This window comes from Cnephaeus nilssonii, assembly GCF_951640355.1.
Source record: "Cnephaeus nilssonii genome assembly, chromosome: 3".
NCBI lineage: Eukaryota > Metazoa > Chordata > Mammalia > Chiroptera > Vespertilionidae > Cnephaeus > Cnephaeus nilssonii.
In genome coordinates this window covers 44365451-44386994 of record NC_137074.1, presented here as the reverse complement: position 1 = coordinate 44386994, position 21544 = coordinate 44365451, and the positions used below count along the sequence as shown (strand labels likewise).

The window sequence follows — 21544 nt, the reverse complement described above, 5'->3', positions numbered from 1 at the left end:
GGACACAGATTTTTTCCTCTCCTCTCCATTTTTCATGTTCTTCTCACGTCATCTCCTCCCCTACCCACATTTTGTCCTATTCTAAATATGGAAGTTAAGATTAGGTAATGTTGCATTTATTATTGGTTACATTTTATTTATGGTTCTAATTCAGAATATTACTCATTTTTCAAGGAACTCAGATTTTTTTTTTTTAAAAAAGTCTCTTCAAAAAACTTTGAAATTTGTAAAATTCACTCTTGAACATCCCTGGACATAATTCAGAGGCAGATTGAGGGAAGGGCTGAATTTCTGGCTTTAGAGGATGGTTGTGGTTTGGCCTTGAGAAGCTGGGAAAATTGGCTTCAGGAAGAGGAAGAACTCCACCTTTCTTTAATGGAGGGCGTCAGTAAATATATCCAATTTGTCTCCATGTTAAGGGAAAGTACCTGGACCTCTTTCTTCTGAGTGCCTAGGTTGTGGGCCATGGCCCCAGTGATGGTGGTCTTGGGGACCTTGCCTATGGGGTGGTGGATCACAGGGTCCATGGTCATGAAAACCATGGCCGTCAGGATGCTGTCCATGGGGGTGGTGTCCTTGGGGATGATGTCTATGGGGATGGTGTCCATGGGAATGGTGCTCACTGGAACTATGATTATGAGGGGGTGCATGTGTCCCATTGGTGCCAAATGGAGGTGATGACATCTTGAAGGGGGCAATCATGAAGGAGCTCCTGCTTGAAGTGGTGGTCTGTCTGATTTTTGTCGTGTAGAGCAGGTGGGCATCCAGATTTATGTGATGTGTGGGGATGGAGGTTATCTCTGGATATACAGTGTGTAAATAGACGCTTGTCAGCAGAGGAATGCCCACGGCCTCCATAGTGGAGGGGATGGTCCGAATGGGGTTGTACATCACTGATGTTTCTATGTTCCTGGTGAAGGACACAGAAAAGTGAATACCATCATGTAAAGAAGAAATTAGATGTTTAACTTGATTTAATTCAACTAAATTCATTCTTTTGGATTTCAGAAATAAATTTTAAAAGTAGGATATCAAAAAGCATTCTCAAATTTGTATCTAGGCAAGTTGGCGTTTAAAATACAAACCAAAATTATCATCTACCACCATCACTTCACAATAGCAATAATATTTTATAACATCAGTCAGAAAGAAAATCCCAGAGTAAAGGATAGTTCTTTTATATGTAATATGTTATACCACAAACAATTTTCTTATTATCTTTATGTTTCTAATTTCCATATAAAGAGATAAAATTATATTATAGAATGGTACTCATCTGTAGATCAACATTTGGAATACTAGTGCCTTATAATTCAGGCTCTCAGCAGAGTTCTGAGACTCTATAGCATAAGTATCTCTTACTCCTAAAAGGTAATCACTTCACCTTTTCACTATCCTTATTCATGTTTTAATATTTAAAGAAATCTGTGCAGCCATACCCATGGTGAAAACCCTGCCCCTCTTTTTGGTTTGTCACATGGATGTTTGAATTATTTTTTTCTGATATAAAAAAAAAACTGTGAACAATATTTGTGCGTAGAACAAAAGTTTCTACACACTGATATTCTCATAAGATACTGTTTTGTATTTTATTTTACATATCTTTATATAATAAATTTGACACTAATTCATTCCCATTAGATTCTGGGCCTAATAATAAAACTAGATTATTAATTCAGCACTGGAGTCCTAGCTACAAAACCATTTTCAAATTCATTAAAGATTGTTTAAATTGGTCATGATTTTACTTTTATGCCAAATCTTACATTTTCCCAATTCTTGGAAAAAGTGTCACACCTTTGGTGTCTTACCAGGAATTGTCCAGGGGCTATTCTTTCTGTTTCTCTCCCTCCCCCCAATCTGATCTTCCTCTCTCTCTCTCTCTCTCTCTCTCTCTCTCTCTCTCTCTCTCTCTCTCTCACACACACACACACACACACACACAGAGCCATAAGAACAAAATACACTATGTGTGTGAAAACATTACTTAGTCTGGCACTGCTCATGACAAATGTTGCTTAGGCAATGCACCTGAAGGTCGAAGACTTCACAGTTTATGTCAACCTCTATTGACGTTTCCATGTCAGAGGCCCCTACATCATAGAACAAAACTGATCTGCAGAATCCAAAGACCTATAAATAAGAGAGAAACCTGTTAGTGTGTGTGTATTTGTATGTATGTGTGCAGGTGGTGTGAAGATGCCCAGCTAGAGTTGTGAACTTCCAGACATTCTGGTAAGGAAGGAGAGCTCTAGAAAAATCAAGTTAATATCATCAAATATCTCCACCAGTTATTTAACAATATTTCCTAGTCAACACTTTGGGAAAAGTACAGATTCTAAAGATTTTCATTACTGCTGTGGTTCTCTTCCATGACTGGTCACTAGCACTGGCCTTCCCCATGGGTGGTAGTTGGGAATATTATGCCACTGATGCCTTGATGCTAGACCAACTCTTCTGCACTGAAGACCTGAGTTGCCTGCATCTAGAGAAAAAGAAGAGTGATGTAGATGAGAGATTTGTACAACTTCAACCAAGTACCTTGGAGGAAAGTCTTGGAAAGAAGGGAGCCACTATAAAAATGGGTTTGCACAGACCCTGACCAAGAGACTATCTTCTGGCCCTACCCTAAGTTCAGAGACTACACTTGGCTGGCACCCGTCTGCCCCAGAGATCCCTAAACCCAGCTGTCAAAGTTACAAGAAGAAAACTCATTTTTTGAGGAGACTGTTAAGCAGTAAGATTTAGAATACAGCCCTATCCAGTTTGGTTCAGTGCATAGAGTGTCGTCATGGGGACCAAAGGGTCCTGGGTTCAATTCTGGTCAAGAGTGCTATCTTGGTTGCAGACTCCTCCGTGGTCAGGGCTTGTGCAGGAGGCAACCAATCGATGTGTTTGTCTCACATCGATGTCTCTCTCTATCTTTCCCTCTCTCTTCCACTCTCCCTAAAAATCAAAAGAAAAATATCCTTGGGCAAGGATTAACAAAAAACAACAACAACAAAATATTTTGAGTACAGTTTTGGAGTCAGACAGACCTATGTTAATCCTGGCTTCATCATGTACTAGTTCTATGAGATTTAGGTAAGTTGCATAAAATTTCTGAAACTCAGTCTTTATTTCTAAAATGAGCACAGTACTAGCTATCCACAGGTTGTGGGAGGGCTTAATTAAATGAGATAATGCTATAGAACATTTAGCATTGAGCTCCTCTTTTTCAGCCTCGGTGTTCCTGCACTGAGTTTGCATTCCCCACACCAAGATGGTTAAGTGTTTGTTGGGGTCAATGGGATGGTCACGGGGATCCAACAAAGCAGTAATATATTGGAAGTGTTTTGTAAACTGTAGGTTGCTATACAAATGCTGCTTATCATTCATAACACTTCCTGCAGGCACATGAGTATCAGTTTATACATGAGTAGGGGGGCAATTCCACCGGACTGAGCATCTTGGTTGTGAACATTCGGCAAGACCCTTACTTTACTGAGCCCATTACCTTCCCATTTGTCAAATGTGCTCACAGTGAGGAGTGAATGAGATGAAGTGAATGAAAGCACCCATGAGTATAGGTTCTTAATACATTCTAGTTATCAGGTTTAGCTAACCTTTAATTCTAATGAGTTAAAAAAAATAACCTCAGTGTTAAGTTTAGGTATATATCATGTATATATACCTAAATAATAATCTCACTTTTATCACCATGACTCAGTTTCCCCATGGGTAAATCTGGGATAAAAATGTTCTCTAGTTCAAAGGGTGGCAGTGGGGATAATAGGCTAACATATGTGCAAGGGTATCTGGCACATAGTAAGTAGTCTCCAAATGTTACTAATATTTCACACTGATCTATTATACTCAGACTAGAGGCCCAATGCACGAAGATTCGTGCAAGAATGGGCCTTTCTACACCTGGCTGCCGGCATTGCCTTCACTCTGGCCCGGGAACCACCTTTCCGACTTCCCACACTTCCAGAGGCCCTGAGCAGCTGGGGTGGTGCAGAATGCCTGCGTCTTTGCCATGGAGACAATGCAAGCATCCCACCCCCGGTCTTTGGCACCTGCATATGCAAATTAACCTGCCATCTTTTTTGGGTTGATTTGCATACTCACTCCTGGTTCACTGGTGGGTATTGCGAAAGTATGATCAATTTGCATCTTTTTCTTCTATTAGTGTAGATTATGGTGCCTGCGAAAATGGTGACTGGAGCAGTTCCTCACAGAGAAGTCAATATAGTAATTGGTTCTTCTCCCTCCTCTCTAGAACAAATAGGATCAAAGCAGTTTCAGGAACATTTTAAAAAAGCCAGTAGATATCTACTATCCAATATACTGTAAAGGCACTATCAGGATTCACTAATATGTTCCATTCTTCTTATTTTCTGTGTCTTTTTAAAAATTTGTCAAGTGATAAGATGAATACTATTTGATTGAAAAGGCTCAGATAATACAGACATAATTAAGCATAGTGTGAAAAGTCATTCTTCCTGCACCCCAGCCTCTTCCTCTCAGAGGTACCACCATTATCCATTTGATGTGTTTTTTCTTCTAGCCTTTTCCTAAATATGTTGTGTATATACACTTATATCTAACTAGAGGCCCAATGCCTGAAGATTCGTGCAAGAATAGGCCTTTCTTGCCCTGTTGCCGGCACTGCCTTCGCTCCAGTTGGAGCCATTTTTCCGCCTTCACTCTGGCCAGAGCTGCCTTCCGCCTCTCGCCTTGTCACGTCAATTTGCATATTCCCTCCTTATTGGCTGTGGGTACTTCCATTTTTGTCGCAGAGTTTTGGTCAATTTGAATATTCTGTCTTTATTAGATATGATTGTTTAATATAAAGGAAGTAATAGTCTAAGTATTGTTCTGTAACCTGCTTTTCCCCCTGGGCAATATATCTTGAAACTTTTTCTAAGGCATATAGGCCCAAAACATTCTTTTTAGTACATAATTGCATTGTACTGATCCCATTGCTTGTATGCACCATTATCTATTTCACTTTGTGTTTTCAAAATACAAGACAACATAAACTAGCTGTTTTATAAGACTGCTATGGGTGGGAGGCACTTGAGTCCCTGGTTAGGGAAGGACTGTCTGGCTCTAGCCATACCACTGGGTGTGGTGAGGCAGTTGCTCTGAACCTCAGTTTTCCATCATAATACAAGGAGGTTAGGACTAGATGATTTTAATGACTCATAACCCTAGTATGCTCTTCCACATTTTGCTCTTTTTGGTTTGGGTTTCCCCCCCTCTCTGTTGATATCACACTCCCCACAACTCCAAAAATTAAAAAAAAAAAATCACAGGAGGGCAGTTCCACAGTATCTGCTGCCTGTCTCTTGAAACTGCAACAGGGATCTCAATTTAAAAAGCAGCTGGAGGCTGGCACCAGCAGCCCAGGGGAGGAGGCAAGAGGGGTTGGTCAAGAGGGAAACAAAGGGGTCCAATAAATTATTGGGGGTGATGGATATGTTCACTATCGTAAGTGTGGTATTGAATTCATTGGTATATACATATGGTACAATTATCAAGTGGTATACTCTAACTAAATATGAGCTGTTTATTGAATGTCAATTACACCTCAGTAAAGTTGCTATTGTATTAAAACAAACAAACAAAGCAGCTGGATTTTGTAGTTCTCTGTCTGGCTTATTTCACTTAGCATCATACCCTCTACATTATCACAAATGGTAAGATTTGATTTTTTCATGCTGAGTAATATTTTATTATAAATATATAATACATATTTTTTGAATACATTTCCTTTATCAAGGGAGATAACCCTTCCCCCACCCCCCAAAAAAGAACACCAAAACCCCAAACATGTAAAAACCCAGGGTGCTAGAAAACAAACTCAATTCATTCAAATTCAATCTCCTCCAGACACTGGACACAAACCCTAGTGAGGTGCCTGTGAGCACCAAGTCGGAGAGGGGCAAAGAGTGAGGCCAAGAGAAAGAGTGGGAAAGGGGCCTTCATAGGCCCCCTAGTGATCACTTTCACAGTGTTACCTCCACCCCTTCCCAGTGACAGTGAAGCCCTACCAGGCCCTGTCCTTTTGACCCCCACCCCACTCCTGGCCGGGGCTTCGAAAGCCAGTCCCAAATGGTTCTACCCTCTCTTGCTCCATCCTCACTTGTCCAGGCTTCTAGCCTTGCTCTTCTCCTCCTCCTCCACATTCTTCTCTGTGATTAGTAGCAGGTCAGCGTATTATGTATAAGCCATAGTGAGGCTGGGGCCAGGGGAGGCGGGGTGAAGAGAGGAGAAGAAGATCTGTCCAAGGACCACTGTCTTCATGGGATCCCAAACTGTACAACCAGCTCCTCTCTTGTGTCCACACGGATCTAAGAAAGTGCACTGTAGGCATAAGCAGCTATCCTGGAGACCTGCTGCATGTCGGAGAAGGGGATGGGTCGCTGGCCAGCACTTGGTGGGGCTGACTGGTGAGAGAAGGCAGTAGTGGCAGCTTCTTCCAATGGGTCAGGCTGCTGCTCAGCACAGCCAAGCGGGTGCTGTACTGCCTTGCCCGTCCATGTACTCATGCTGCTCCTTGCCCTGGGAGTCTGCAGCAGACACATCAATGATGTTGCTGGCTGTCTTGGCAAGAATGGAGGAGAGCAGAGCCTGCTCATCTGTGCGAGCGGAAGGCAGGCTGTGGTAATTGGGCTCGGCTCCATTGAGGGCTTTGGTAGGGGGGCTGCTAGGGTCCAGCAGCAGCTTCCGCTCCTCTCGGTCCTGGTCCGAGTCCTCGTTCTCGCTGCTGTAGCAGCACCCCATGGCTGGGTCGGGCGTTCAGGCCGTGAGGAGGGACGGTGTCCCTAAGGAGCCCTTCCGGTCACATGACCTGTGGCTGCAATAAGCAAGCAACCACCCGCCTACACGACTATCCCTTCCCAGACTATAATACATATTCATTATCTAATCACCTATTGATAGGCACTTAGGTTGCTTTCATATCTTGTCTATTGTAAATAATGCTGCAATGAATTTAAGGATGCATGTATCTTTTTGAATTTGTGTACACTTGAAACTAATATTATTTTGAATGTTACCTATAAGTTAAAAATTATAATAATAAAAATCATCTGCCCCAAGGAGGCCAGTGGGGAGAGGGTCAATGCAACTTAATTTGTACCTGCGAGGTTGGAGCCTGGGCCCTCAGACTCCAGCTGGACATTAGTGGAAACTCACGCCTCTGCCAACTCTCTCCACTTGGTCCACTCTGAAAGAGGCAAAGTCGCCATTCTCCTTTTCGTACATCTCAAGGACTTTCTCTGCTTGTTTTCTGTAGACCTCAGTCTCCTCAAAGAAATCCAAGAGTACAGGGCTATCTTTAGTATTGGCCAAAGCGGAAAAGACTGTAGAAAGAGGATGGTAGTTTTGTGGCTAAACAGCACTGTCAATGCTGTGACTTAATACATATATGCATGGTGGAAAAAATAACAAGTCCTGTTTTATAGATGGTTGAATTGAGGGTTGGAGAGGCTAAGAAACTTGTTCCAGCAAATCAGTTAGTCAGCAGCAGAGCTAAACTTAAACCCAGATCCTTCTGATGCTCAAGTCTCAGTTGTTACTCTATTCAGATGCCCCAAACCCATCTAGACTAATAAAAGAGAAATATGCAAATTGACTCTACCTTCTCAATGCCCATCAGCCAATCAGGAGTGAGTATCAAAATTACCCCAACAAAGATGGTGGGTTAATTTGCATGCACAGCTGGGCAGGGCAGGATGTCTGCTATGAGGGGGAGAGCGGGGGGTGAACAGAGCTACAGGAGCGGCACGCCAGCAGGAGCAAACACTGAAGGCTCCAGCCGGAGTGAAGACTCCAGCCTGAGCGAAGACTCCAGCCTGAGCGAAGACTCTGGCCGTAGTGAAGGCAGAAGGTGGCGGCTGGAACAAAGGCCTAGGTCCTGGGTGCCGGAGGAAAACCAGTGCCAGTGGCCAGGTGAAGGAAGGTCTATTCTTGCATGAATCTTTATGCAATGGGCATCTAGTCAATAATAAAGTGTGAATATTTTAATGAACCCTTCCTATCTCTGCCAAGGAGGGAGAGCATCATTAAAATGAAGTTTTGCCCAGAGAGAGAAGATACAGCTCAGTCTTCTTTAAGGCAAACTCCTGAAGTAGTTGCTTGCTGCTGAATTTTTGTATATTGAATTATGCTGACATTTGCTATTTTTTAAAGGAACTCTGTGATAATTCTCTTAGAAAAAGTAAATAAAAAGATAATGGACTTTAGAGTCAACACTGGTGGGGTAGTTTGAGGTTCACCACATTTTGGCAGTTTTATGAGGCCAAGTAATTTATTCTCTTTGAACCTCTTTTAACTCTAAAATAGAAAGTCTCATAATCTTCATAGTCATGTTTTGAGATTAAATGAGACTGCTGTGTAAACTGTAGTATTAATACATAAGTTTTAGATGTTGATGTCAATATATTCCTAAGTAATTTGGAAGTGTACTACACAGAGCATCTTATTTAATTCTAACAAAGACCCAAAGAGCTAATACTATTATTAGCTTTATTTTACACATGAGGAATTCTTTCATTTTTTAAAATAAATCTTTAATGTTCAGATTATTAAAATTGTTCCTCCCCCCCCCATAGCTCCCCTCCACCGGTTCCCACCCCACCCTCTGCCCTTATCTCCCCCCGCCACTGTCCTCATCCATAGGTGTACGATTTTTGTCCAGTCTCTTCCCACACCCCGCACACCCCTTTCCCCCCGAGAATTGCCAGTCCACTTCCTTCCTATGCCCCTGATTCTATTCTATTATAATAACCAGTTTATTCTGTTCATCAGATTTTTTATTCACTTGATTTTTAGATTCACTTGTTGATAGATATGTATTTGTTGTTCATAATTTTTATCTTTACCTTTTTCTTCTTCTTCCTCTTCTTAAAGAATACCTTTCAGCATTTCATATAATACTGGTTTGGAGGCGATGAACTCCTTTAGCTTTTTCTTATCTGTGAAGCTCTTTATCTGACCTTCAATTCTGAATGATAACTTTGCTGGGTAGAGTAATCTTGGTTGTAGATTCTTGCTATTCATCACTTTGAATATTTCTTGCCACTCCCATCTGGCCTGCATAGTTTCTGTTGAGAAATCAGCTGACAATCTCATGGGTGCTCCCTTGTAGGTAACTAATTGTTTTTCTCTTGCTGCTTTTAATATTTTCTCTTTGTCTTTTGCCCTTAGCATTTTAATTATGATGTGTATTGGTGTGGTCCTCTTTGGATTCCTTTTGTTTGGGGTTCTGTGTACTTCCTGTACTTGTAATTCTACTTCTTTTACCAGGAGGGGGATGTTTTCAGTCATTATTTCTTTAAAGAGATTTTCAGTATCTTGCTCTCTCTCTTCTTCTGGCACCACCATAATTTGGATGTTGGTATGCTTGAAGTTTTCCCAGAGGCTCCTTACACTATCTTCATATTTTTGGATTATTTTTTCTTTTTTCTTTTTCAGTTGGGTGTTTTTTGCTTCATTCACAATAGACGGCTTTGATGTGTTGGCTGCTGTCCTTTTTACATTTGACAATCTAAGGGACAAGAGGTCAGTGCCCACGACTAAATAGTCAGGTATTGCATGTTTTAAATATTCCTGTGGCACACCTGTTGAAAATTGCTGATCAAAGTGAAGACAGCAGGCTTGCTTTCATCAAGGTAAGCCTGCATTCTTTCTTTCACCCTGCTTGCTGTACCAAATCTCACATACAACTGCCAGAATCCCCCTTCTTGTGTCTAATTACTCCCTAATGCTCTCCTGCCTGATTTCTTACCCACAAAGAGGTGGTAGTCCTGGAATTTCCCTGGAATGCATTTAACCCCGCCCATCTCCTATTCAAATTCTGCTTCATTTGGACTTCCCAAATGAAGCATTCTTTCATTCAGTGATAATAGATCTCCTTTCATTAGATTGTCCAGCACCTATAATACTCACTCGGTCACTTAAATATATCCTATCTTACACAGTGAGTGTGTGTGTGTGTGTGTGTGTGTGTGTGTGTGTGTGTGTGTGTGTGTGTGTAAATGTGTGAGCTGATTCTTATTTCCTTAAGGGCAAGGCTTACAGTTCATTCTAATTTTTCTCTTATAGTACTTAGCATTTTTTTTGTATATTTTTTTTGTACTTAGCATTTGATTGGACTCAGCATCAGTGCTTCTAAGTATTCACAGATTGATTCATTATTAAGAACATACTAATAACTGACTTTAGTTTGAAAAAAACACATTCTAGATAGTAGAATAAACCAAACAGAAAACCATGACCAAGGCCATTCCATTGTTCAAAGCAGTAGGCTTACTGGCTAGAGTCACACTTAGCCCTGTTGCATGGTTTCCCAACTTAGCTCTGCCATTGGCAATTCCTTACCCCTTTGTCCAAGTGGGCATCAGTGACCCGCAGCACCTGAAAAAGGTAGCCATTAAAACATCCTTTATTGATCAGGTCTAGAGCTTTCCTAGTCAGGGTCTCAGTAGCATTGCAATCTATAGGACTCAAATTTTAAAAAAACCTTATAACCGTGGTTTTAAGCTAGGAATATCTAAGTGTGATCCAAAGGATGGAAAGCAGAGCTGCAGGGAATGTCTTCATTTTAAGGTAGAAATATCTAAGTGTGATCCAAAGGATGGAAAGCAGAGCTGCAGGGAATGTCTTCATTTTGTTAAAACGGAAAAAACCACCCCTTGTGATGGTATACTACAGCAGAGAATTTTATACAGGTTTTTAAACACAGACACACACACACACACACACACACACACACACACACACACACACACACTATTGATTAATCAGTCTTTATATATTTTTGTTCTGTAAACTGAATGTTTACTGCCACAACCTTTTAAGGCGGGGATTTAGGATCTGAAGAAGGGGCTGACTCACAAATGAAAATACTATACAAGACATATGAATTTAGAAGGCATGGGGGCCAGGTGGAGACTTCTCTCTTGGAGAGGCAAACTGAAACCTGGCCTTATCCATTTTTATTCAATTTTAGATACACACATCTTGCCCTCAGTAAAGCACGGCAAAAAGGTAGCAGACAGACTGTGTCTAAGGTCAATTAAGATCAGTAAAGGTCAGTAAGGTCCAGTAAACATTTACTTTGAGGCTAATAGGTCAGGAAATTTCTTTGAGCCACTGCTATCTCAACACAGCCCTGCTAAGGCACAAGGTCCATGGGCCTTCCGAGTTCCTTGGTGCACTCTTATGACTGTATTGGGAAATCGGTGGCTCCCCACATCTACCCCATTTTGTTTTCTTAATACATCTTCAAAAGTGTATGCCTTCTGTAGAGCTTGAGTCCTTTTAAGACTTCATTCTGCATCTGCAGACTAGAAATAAACATATAAGTACAAAAATGAGACAGACAATAGTAGTTATGCTAAGAGGCATATGTAAGGAGATCCAATGAAAAGGATTGAGTTCTTTTATGTCCTTTTTAACTTGTGGGTAACTAACTGTTTTTGTCTTGCTGCTTTTAATATTCTCTCTTTGTCTTTTGCTTTTGGCCATTTACTTATGGTGTGTCTTGGTGTGGTCCTCTTTGGATTCCTTTTGTTTGGGGTTCTGTGCGCTTCCTGGACTTGTAAGTCTATTTCTTTCACCAGGTGGGGGAAGTTTTCTGTCATTATTTCTTCAAATAGGTTTTCAGTATCTTGTTCTCTCTCTTCTTCTGGCACCCCCATAATTTGGATGTTGGTACACTTGAAGTTGTGCCAGAGACTCCTTACATTATCTTCAAATTTTTGGATTATTTTTTATTTTTGCTTTCCCAGTTGGGTGTTTTTTGCTTCTTTGTATTTCAAATCTTTGACTTGATTCTTGCGATCCTCTAGTCTGCTGTTGGATCTCTCTATATATATTTTTTTATTTCACTCAGTGTATGCTTAATTTCTAGTTGGTCCCTTTTCATATCCTTGAGGGTCTCACTAAATTTATCGGCTTTTTCTAGAAAAATTTTTAAAAAACCTTATAACCGTGGTTTTGAACTCTATATCCAGTTGTTTGCTTTCCTCCATTTCTTTCATTTGTGACCTGTTTCTTTGCTCTGCATTTTGGCTGCTTCCCTGTGTTGAAAGAGTGGCTTTGTTTCTAGGTGTCCTATAAGGCCCAGTGGCTCAGCCTCCTCAGTTACCTGCGGTGGACACTCTTGGTGCACCTCTTTGTGGACTGTGTGCACAGTCTTGTTGTAGTTAAGCCTTGATTGTTGTTGGTATCACTGGGAGAAATTGACCTCCAGGCCAAATGGCTGTGAGGATCAGCTGTGTCTATGATGGGAGAACTTCTGTGCTGGAGACACACTTATGAGGCAAGACTTGCTTCATTGGGGCTTTGGTGCTCACTGAGTCTGTCCCCTGAGTGTGTCTCTTATGGATCTGAGGAGTTGTAATCTGGATGGTACCACTCTGACCACTGGGTCCACTGGCTCTTGGATCTCCAAGGAGATGCTAATATAGTCTCTGCCTGAGGCCACCAAACAGGAGCTACAGAGAGATCTGCAGATTCCTTTTCTTTGTTTGGGGTTTGGAGGTGCCCAGATGAGACACAGCTGTGAAACAATGCAGGCTGCTATGGGGCCTTGCGCCTTCTTTTGGATGTTCTGGGTCTCTCTGACTCAGCTGCAGTTTGTTAGTTAATTTTAGATTTCAACAGACCAGGCCATTCATATGTAAAAGCCTCTGGTTGGTGCGGGGTCTCATGACGAAGCAAACAGCAATGGGTTTCCATCAGCCCTGCCCTAGGGGACACCTGGGTCTCAGTGTCCCTTGGTAATCATTGCAAGCACCTCTGAGAGAAAGCCGCCCTCGAGTTCCACCTGCTGGCAGACAGTCCAGTTTCTCCCCGTAGGAGTCTGGGTCCCCAGAGTCTCACCCGGAACTGGAGTTCAAAGCAGTCAGGAGCTTTTGTCTCCATCCCACTTGAAAAAGACAGCCATGTGCTCAGTTGCCAGCCCTCTCCACGCGCACTTCCGTACCTCTGCCTTTACTTCCGCAGTTCCTGTGAGTCTCAGTGTGCTTTTCTCTTTCCTTCTAGTTGTAGAATTTCCACTCAGCCAGCCTTTCTGTGGTTCTGGATGATGTCCATTTTTGTCTTTTAGTTGTAGTTTTGAAGTGGTTGTGCGGGGCAGCAAGTTCAGGTGTTTCCAATGCCGCCATCTTGGTTTCTCCTGTGTGAGTTTTTTCTTCCCTTTATCAAGAAGTTTTCTGTCATTATTTCTTCAAACAGGTTTTCTATTCCTTGCTCAGTTTCCTCTCCTTCTGGCATTCTTATTATGTGGATGTTGTTTTGTTTCGTGTTGTCCCAAAGTTCCCTTAGGTTCTCCTCCTGTTTTTAAATTCTTTTTTTCTAGAAGCTGCTCTGCTTGGGTATTTTTTCCTACCTTGTTTTCTAGCTCACTGATGCAGTCCTCTTCTTCTTCTAGTCTACTGTTGATGATTTCTATTGACTTCTTTATAGCAGCAATGTCATTTTTCATTTCTTCTTGGTTCTTCTTCATTTCTTCTTGGTTCTTACACATATTGTTGAATTTGTCTTCCTTTCTTTACAGCCACCTTATGACCATTTCTCTGAATTCTTTCTCCAACAGGTTGCTTGCCTCCATTTCATTTACTTCCTTTTCTGGTGATGCCTCTATTGCTTTCATATGCAGGCTGTTTCTTTCTCCCCATGATCTCTCTTCTCCGGGTGTCTGGTTATGAAGTTCTCTCTCTCCTTTTCCTAGGCAAAATCTGACCTCTCTGTGAGAAGGTGCAGAGCTCCTCCGAGTCTGCGTATTCATGCTTCTTGGGGTCTGGTGTTCCTGGGTTTGCAGCTGTTCCCTGGGTGTTGTTGTTGTAGATTCCCAGGATTTTTAGACTTCCAATAACAGCCACTCTCCCCTTTAAGATGGTGCAGTGTCCGTGGCAGAGCCGGTTGCTCAGGGAGGGATTTCAGCAGCAGTGGAGGTTGCCCTCTATTATTAAAACCACACAATATTTAAACTTTAATTTTCCAATGATAATTAAAAGTAAATAGCCAGCATTTCTTAGATTGTCATTTATGAACATTCTCACCTTTAAGAAATATATTTTTAGGTTTTCTCTATTAAAAAGTAAAACCAGGTGAACTGAAAACTTGTTGGAATATTTAGATGCTTATTGTTTAATCTAGCAATGTTCTAAAGTCTTTAAGTTACCAAGGACTTTGGAAAATTATGTATAGGCATATGGGCCTGGAGAAAAGGCAGAGGGAGGAGGGAACAGGCCTCTAGATGCTTGGGTTTAAACTGCTACTTTCCTACTTAGAGATAACATCAAAGGTCACTACTGCAGCTTCTCTGCATTTTCAGGGAGAAGTGCCACTGGCCTTTGCCTCTAACAGAGAGTATAGTCAGTCTTCTCTTGAGTGACAGCAAATAGGTAGCAGACAGACCATCTCCAAGGTCAATAAAGATCAGTAAAGGTCATTAAAGTACAGTAAACATTTACTTTGAGGCTAATAGGTCAGGAAATTGCTTTGAGCCACCGCTATCTCAACACAGCCCTGCTAACGCCCACGGTCCATCACCCTTCCATGTTCCTTGGTGCACTCTTATGACAATATTGGGAAAACGGTGACTTCCTGCAGTTCACCTTTACCCCTGGGTTAAAATATCTATCATCATGGTGTAAATGATTAGTGGGTCCTGGGGACATGCCTCTGGTGAGTGGGTGAAAGTGTGAGTTGCACAAATCTGGATATTTCTAGAAGATACCAGGTCCAAAGTGTTTTTTTACCATAAGCACTGCCTCATTCATGAGTGTGCTGGGTACAGTTAGCAGTAAAGTCATTTTCCTCCATCTGCTGGTCTGTCTCAGCCAGGGATTGCTACCATCAGTCTCCTTGTTAGATTATAGCACTAGAAGTCTTCAGTAGAAAACAGCTATCTTATTTAAGGGAGGACCTGAGTTCAGGTAGAATAAAATGATTAAGAGCATGTTCCTTTGGAGTCAGATCTGAATTTCAATTCTGCGTTGTTACCCTCCTCCTGTGTGATGCTGGGAAGCTATGAAATGTCTTTGTGACTTTGTTTCCTCGTGTATAAAATGGGATTAATGTCCCCTGACAGGATTGTATGATAATTAAATAAGAAAACATATAAAGTAAATAATACAATTCTTGGCACAGATTCAGGTGCTGAATTAATGATGCTATTGATGATTATTTTTGTTGTTATTATTATTATTGTGCCTGAGAAGAAGTTGAGGACACCAGCTATCATTCCAGTTCTCCGTGGCTCTTAAAACATGCCAAAAATATTGGTTACTGTGGAAGAGAACCGTGCTGAGGGTAGAAGTCAAGCCATTTGATGCCCACCCATTGCAGAGAAGGGGTGAGAGGGAATACACCATTGAGAGAGGGTCTCAGCATTGAGCGACAGAGCTGGGATTAAGCTGACCCCCTCTGCCCTATTCCTCCAATAAAACCAATATACCTATATGGATCCTTCATACCAGGAGAACCCAGTAACATCAGACCAGAGGGAATCAGCCCCGATTCACTTTCCACTTAGACAGTATCTCCCTCCCTGCTCTCTTCTCCGTAGTGTCTATAAGTGTCCACAGCAATGATGCTCAGCCTTAGCTAGAATCGCCTGAGGAGTTTTGAAAAGTCCTTATGTCCATGCCTTCCCTGAGAGCAATTCAATCAGGATCTCTAGGTATTAAACTCAGGCATTGGTAGTTTTGAAATTCCAAGATGATTCAAATGTGCAGTGAAGGTTGAGAACTATGGGGGCTCCAGAAAAAACCTGGAAGGAGTTTGAAGAGAGAGGGAAAGGGCAGGGTATACCACACAAAAAGCAGACCACACTTCCCCAGAGTCACAGATTGGCTTAAGGAGTGCTAAAAGTGGAAGGGACACATTTTGACTTTTGTTTAATATTGAACTTTTAATATTAACAAGACTAACTTTTAAATACCCAAATAGTACCACCCTAGTGCAACTTAGTTAGAATGACTGGAAAAGTATGAATTCTGGCCAAGGTATTATTAAGGGGCTCTCACAAAGGTGGTTTGGGGGGATGTTATTGATTAAAACAAAACTGTTTTATGCTTCAATGAGTTGAGTTCCTTAATTAAGTCTTTCAATTATTGCTGTATTGGTCATGTCCAATATGGAGTGCCCTGGACAAACCAAATGCTGGTGAAGGGAAAGGGATGGGACAGGGAAAAGCCACCAAGGAAGAGAATAAGCTCTTCCTACAATACTGTTTTGCTAAGACTTAGGGGTACTCACAAGAGCCATGCCTTCTCTCCCCTTGCTTTATTGAATCTTAAATACGGACACAATGCTAGTGATGCCATCCAGTTATGGAGCAGCTTCAGATGAGACAGACATCTCAGGGAGCCAGTGAAAGTGCTAGGGTGGCAATGGTCATGAGGAGACAGAATGATGGTGAATAGGAGAGATAGTCCTAGGAATTGTCTGATCTAGTGTTGTGGCAAAATGCATGGGAAAACAATCAGCCAGCACTCCGAGGGAGGAACCTTTAACCTTTCTTTTGCAGATCTGCTAGTGCAGGGGAATTCTGGATCCAAAGCCTGAACCAAACTCCTGGGGAGGCTCTGGCCTATATATCTCCTCCTGTGGTGGGCCCCTGAGGGTCCCCAAAGCTCCGCCTAAGTAGGTCTTGGCAGGGCCTTGGGGTCATGCTCTGCAGAACTACAGCTCCACAGCTCTGCCCAAGTCAGCTGTGGCAGGGCCCTGGGGTTAGGCTCTGCAGCTCTATCCAAGTCACTCAGAGTGGGGAAGAAAGATTACAGTTTTAACCAGATGCTGAACTAGGTTGCAAATCCCTCCCACCCCTCTCACCCCGCCACCTCCCATATTCCTTTTCTCTGGGAAGTCACGTTTAGCATTTGTGAAGCTTCTTACTGGCTTGGGGAAAGCTTCCTGGCAGTCCTGAGCCAGAGAATGGCCAATGATGTGGAATGGAGAGGGGACTAGTGACTTTTCACAAGATGGTTATCAGGGCAGCCGGGGGGGGGGTGGGGGGTGGGGTGGGGTAGATAGATCTTCACCTCTATGTGTTCTCTCTGTTATGCAGGTTCTTTCTGGGTGTCCTGGCTATAGGATCAGGAAAGTCAGGAACAGAATTTTTATTCTTTTGTTGTTGTTAATCCTCATCCAAGGATATTTTTCTATTGATTTTTAGAGAGAGTGGAAGGGAAGGGGGAGAGAGAGAAACATTGATGTCAGAGAGACACATAGATTAGTTGTCTCCCACACTCCCACATGAGCCCCGGATTGAGCCTGCAACCAAGGTACATGCCTTTGACCGGAATTGAACCCGGGACCCTTCAGTCTGTGGGCGAATGCTCTATCCACTGAGAAAAACCAGCCAGGGCCAGAATTTTTATTCTTTAAAGCTTGTTTCCCCCCCACACTATGGTTGAGTATTTACTTACAACCTCTATTGTTGAAGGGTATTACTAGAAACCACTTAAGGTTTATAAATGTGGAAAATGCAAAAGCATAAAGAAATACTCACCTCTCATCCTACTATGATGAGAAAAATCATGAACAATTATATATTGCTTTATAGACTTTTTCTATTTAAATATGTATAATAAATGTGCTTTTACATTATTACAATTATTCTTTACATACAGGTATTGTTTTCCTCCACTGAATTGAGTGTTTACTTACAATCTCTATTTTTGAGGGGTATTACTAGAAGCCATATAAGCTTTATAAATGTTGGGGTTTGTTTGGATTTTTCAATAAGGTTTTATTGTCAAATTTGAGTTATTTTAATTATACAATTTTTAGTTATAAATATAATCCCTATACAAAGTTAAAAGAACACAGGATATTATCGAATGTATAAAATAAAAATATCTTTGTTATCCCTCATGTTTTTAAAAAAATATATTTTTATTTATTCATTTGAGAGAGAGAGAGAGAGAGAGAGAGACATTGATTTGTTGTTCCATTTAATTGTGTATCCATTGGTTGCTTCTTGTGTGTGCCCACAACCTTGCTGTATTGGGTCAATGCTCTAATCAACAGAGCTACCTGGCCAGGGCTTCTCTTATCTCTCATTCTTCAAACCTTTTTCCAAGGGAAACACTTTTTTTAAAATTTAAGGAAAAATTTTTTAAAGTTCTTTTTTTTTATTTTAGAGAGAGAGGAAGGGAGAAGGAGAGAGAGATAGAAACATCAACTTTAAACAGTAAAGAAATGAAATAAAAATAAAGAAAAGAAACATCAACATTGATTGACTGCCTCTGCTAGGGATTGAGCCTGAAACCTGGGCATGTGCCCTCACCAGATTCGAACCAGCGACCTCTTAATGCATTGGTTGATGTTCAACCACTTGAGCCACAGGGGAGCCCAAGGGAAATGCTTTTAATAAATTTTTGTTATATACAGCTTAGACAGTATATTTTTCCTTAAGGTTATACCATGAGGACTTTACCAAATCATTAAATATTATTCAGAAAGATTATTTTCTAAGATCACATGGTAATTTGTGCTATATATGCTTATAATCTATCAATATTCCCTTATATTTGGACATGTATATTGCTTTCAATTATTTGTTCTTATACATAACTAGAGGCCCAGTGCATGAAAATTTGTTTACTTGGGAGGTCCCTCAGCCCAGTCTGCGCCCTCTCGTAGTTTGGAATCCCTCGGGGGATGTTCACTGGCTGGCTTAGGCCCACTTCCCTTCCCAGGGGAACAGGGGAATGGTCCTTAGCTGGCAGTCAGAACCCCTCTGGCAACCCAGGAGCCTTGGGGGATGTCTGACTGATGGCTTGTGGCTGAGCAGAGGTCTCCCTGTGTGAGTGCACTGACCACCAGGGGGCAGCTCCTGCATTGAGCACCTTCCCCTTGGTGGTCAGTGTGCATCATAGCAACCTGTCTTCCCGGGTCGTTCCACCATTAGGGTCAATTTGCATATTACCCTTTTATTATATAGGATGTCAATATGGACATATTTGTAAATTTCTGATTTCTTTGGGGATCAGTGGACCAGTTGACAGAATTTTATAACATTCAGCCTTTTGTAATATAAGGCACTTAAAAAAAAGATTTTCATATACTCTGTGCTCACTCTCCTGATACAGCCTCCTTCACTATCAGTATTCTCACCAGAGTGGTACATTTGTTGTTATCAATGAACCTACTTTGAAACATTATTATCACCTAAAGTCCATAGTTCATATTGGGTTGCTGGACCTTTACCACTTGATGTCCTGGCAGGCTGCCCTGGGCCCTGCTAGGTGGTGTGCAGGGCCACCTGGGCCTGGGGGGAGTCGTGCTACCCCCCCCCCCCCAGCCATTCCTGGTACAGCTCCTGCACATGGGCGCTGGTCTCCGGGGGCCACACCGGGATGGCAGCATAGATGCCTTCCATCTGCCACAGCAATGCCCTGTCTGCATGCCTGTCCTACGCCTGGGCCTGGCCCCTGCTGCTTAGGCATCCCCGGTGCAGACCATGACCTTCACGTAGTGGCAGGGGAACTTGCCCCTCTATAGCTTCAGGACCATTTCTATTTGTTCCGAAAGCCGTAAGCAGCCTCAAAACGTAGCAGAACCTTCCCGTCGTTTCAAGGGTGACCTCCTGGAAGTCTTTGTTCCTCAGGGTGTGGTAGGTAAGCACTCCCACATCCTCGTTGAACCATGGCCATGTGCCTGAAGATGTGTGCCAGGTACCATAGTGGAGTCTCACTTCCTTCTCCTTCATGTCTCCAAATAGAGTGTCCACGGTGGCATCATTCAAGGCGAGGTCACTTGGCTCCATTTTCTGGACAATTTCACCTGAGGTTAATATGCAGTCAGCACCGTGGGAACTATGTAAAGCTGTGGGAACATCTTCGCTAAGGGCCTCCAGTTTTTTGTCATAACACAGGGCTACAATGACGTGCAAAATCTTGTCTGGGGACAGGTTCTGCCGTCTGATGAAGTAATCCTTCACCAGCGAGTCCATGATCTGCTGGGGAGACTTGGCCATGCAGAGGTGGGGGTGATGGGGTGACCCAGCACACACTCTGCATATCGGTCCCAGCCGGGGCAGGCAGAGGTCAGCATAGGTAGCCAGGGCTCTTCCTCACAGTGCTGGCAGTACCGATGCACAAATTCCTTTTGACTCTCCAGGTTGCTGAAGTCCGCAGCTATCTTCATGTCAAAGACAGTGCGCCCCAATGCTTCTGAGAAAGCCGTAGAGCCTTCTGAGTGCATCAGTGACACTGAGGCTGAATTTAGCAGCAAAATAAGGCAGAGACTGAGGACACATGGGCACTTCCAGCACCTTGTGCTGTGAGCTATCACATTTCTTATTCAGGTTCAGAACATGGAAGAAGTCCTTGGTGTTCTGTTGAGAAACTTGGACTCCTTTCTCTGTGATCACACAACTGTCACACGCCAGGCAGTCACTCAGAAATATCTTGGCATAGGCCAGTGGTCGGCAAACTCATTAGTCAACAGAGCCAAATGTCAACAGTACAATGATTGAAATTGCTTTTCGAGAACCAAATTTTTAAAACTTAAACTATATAGGTAGGTACATTGTTATTAACTTAATTAGGGTACTCCTAAGCTGGCCTTTGCTAAAAACTCAAGGGGCCAAAGAGCAGCATGTGGCTCACGAGCCACAGTTTGCCGACCACTGGCATAGGCCAACTTATGGAATTCTCCCTTCTCTCCGTTCTCTTGAGCCGGACTCCGGACATTGACTGCGGCATTCTCTTGGTCATTGGTTTTTGTTTTGTACTACATTCCTTCTGTGCTCACACTTCATCTGGAGCGGGCGGATGGGGGCTGGCTCAAGTGACCTGGAGGAAGCACGGGGAGAGCAATCAGTCACCTATGGTTGCCCCTGGCACTGCTGGCGGTATCCTTTCTTCCTTGTGGAGCATCTAGGGAGGGGAAGCGGCCGCAGTGTCTGAGGCCGAGTGCCAGGAGGCTGGTAGTGCTGTTGGGATCCTGCCTGTGGTGCTGGTCCATTGATGCCTGGCCTATCCTCTGGAGATTGAACCTGCAGGACTACTAAGGAAGCCAGTCCCTAGTTCCACCCTGCCTCTGCCAGCGATTGATTGGAGTCTGAGGGCTGGGAGGAGGGACCAAGAGGCCTGTCGTCCAGCTGTTTGCTAGTCCCTGCTGCACCACTCCCTCCAGTTCCCTGTTAGCCATCCCCTGATCAATGGGAGCCTGCGGGCCAGGGGAGGGACCAAGCTGTCTGCCTTTCACCCGCTCACCAGTCCCTGCTGCCCTGGATTCAACCCTGGCTCTTTATATAGAGAGAGATAATAAAAAGGTAATATGCAAATCAACTGAATGGCAAAATGGTCACTATGATGCACACTGACCACCAGAGGGCAGACACTCAATGCAGGAGCTGCCCCCTGGTGGTCAGTGTGCTCCTGGCAGGGAGCAGGCCTAAGCTGCCCTCAGACATACCACAAGGGCTCCTGGACTGGGAAAGGGTGCAGTCTGGGCTGAGGTGTGTGGCTCCCCCTCCTGTGCAAGAATGTCGTGCACTGGGCCTCTAGTATAGAGATAATATATA

General features: G+C 42.9%; 2 pseudogenes across 2 annotated transcripts; both read right to left on the bottom strand.

Moving 5' to 3' along the window:
* Positions 1-158: 158 nt before the first annotated feature.
* On the bottom strand, positions 159-19990 carry LOC307097292 (histidine-rich glycoprotein-like; annotated as a pseudogene). Its single transcript has 5 exons — positions 19693-19990; positions 7186-7352; positions 4177-4257; positions 2032-2133; positions 159-910 (listed from the first exon to the last, which is right to left on the bottom strand). The product of its transcript is annotated as a histidine-rich glycoprotein-like (transcript).
* Positions 6288-6771, bottom strand: LOC307097383 (ragulator complex protein LAMTOR1-like; annotated as a pseudogene). Its single transcript has one exon. The product of its transcript is annotated as a ragulator complex protein LAMTOR1-like (transcript).
* Positions 19991-21544: the final 1554 nt, after the last annotated feature.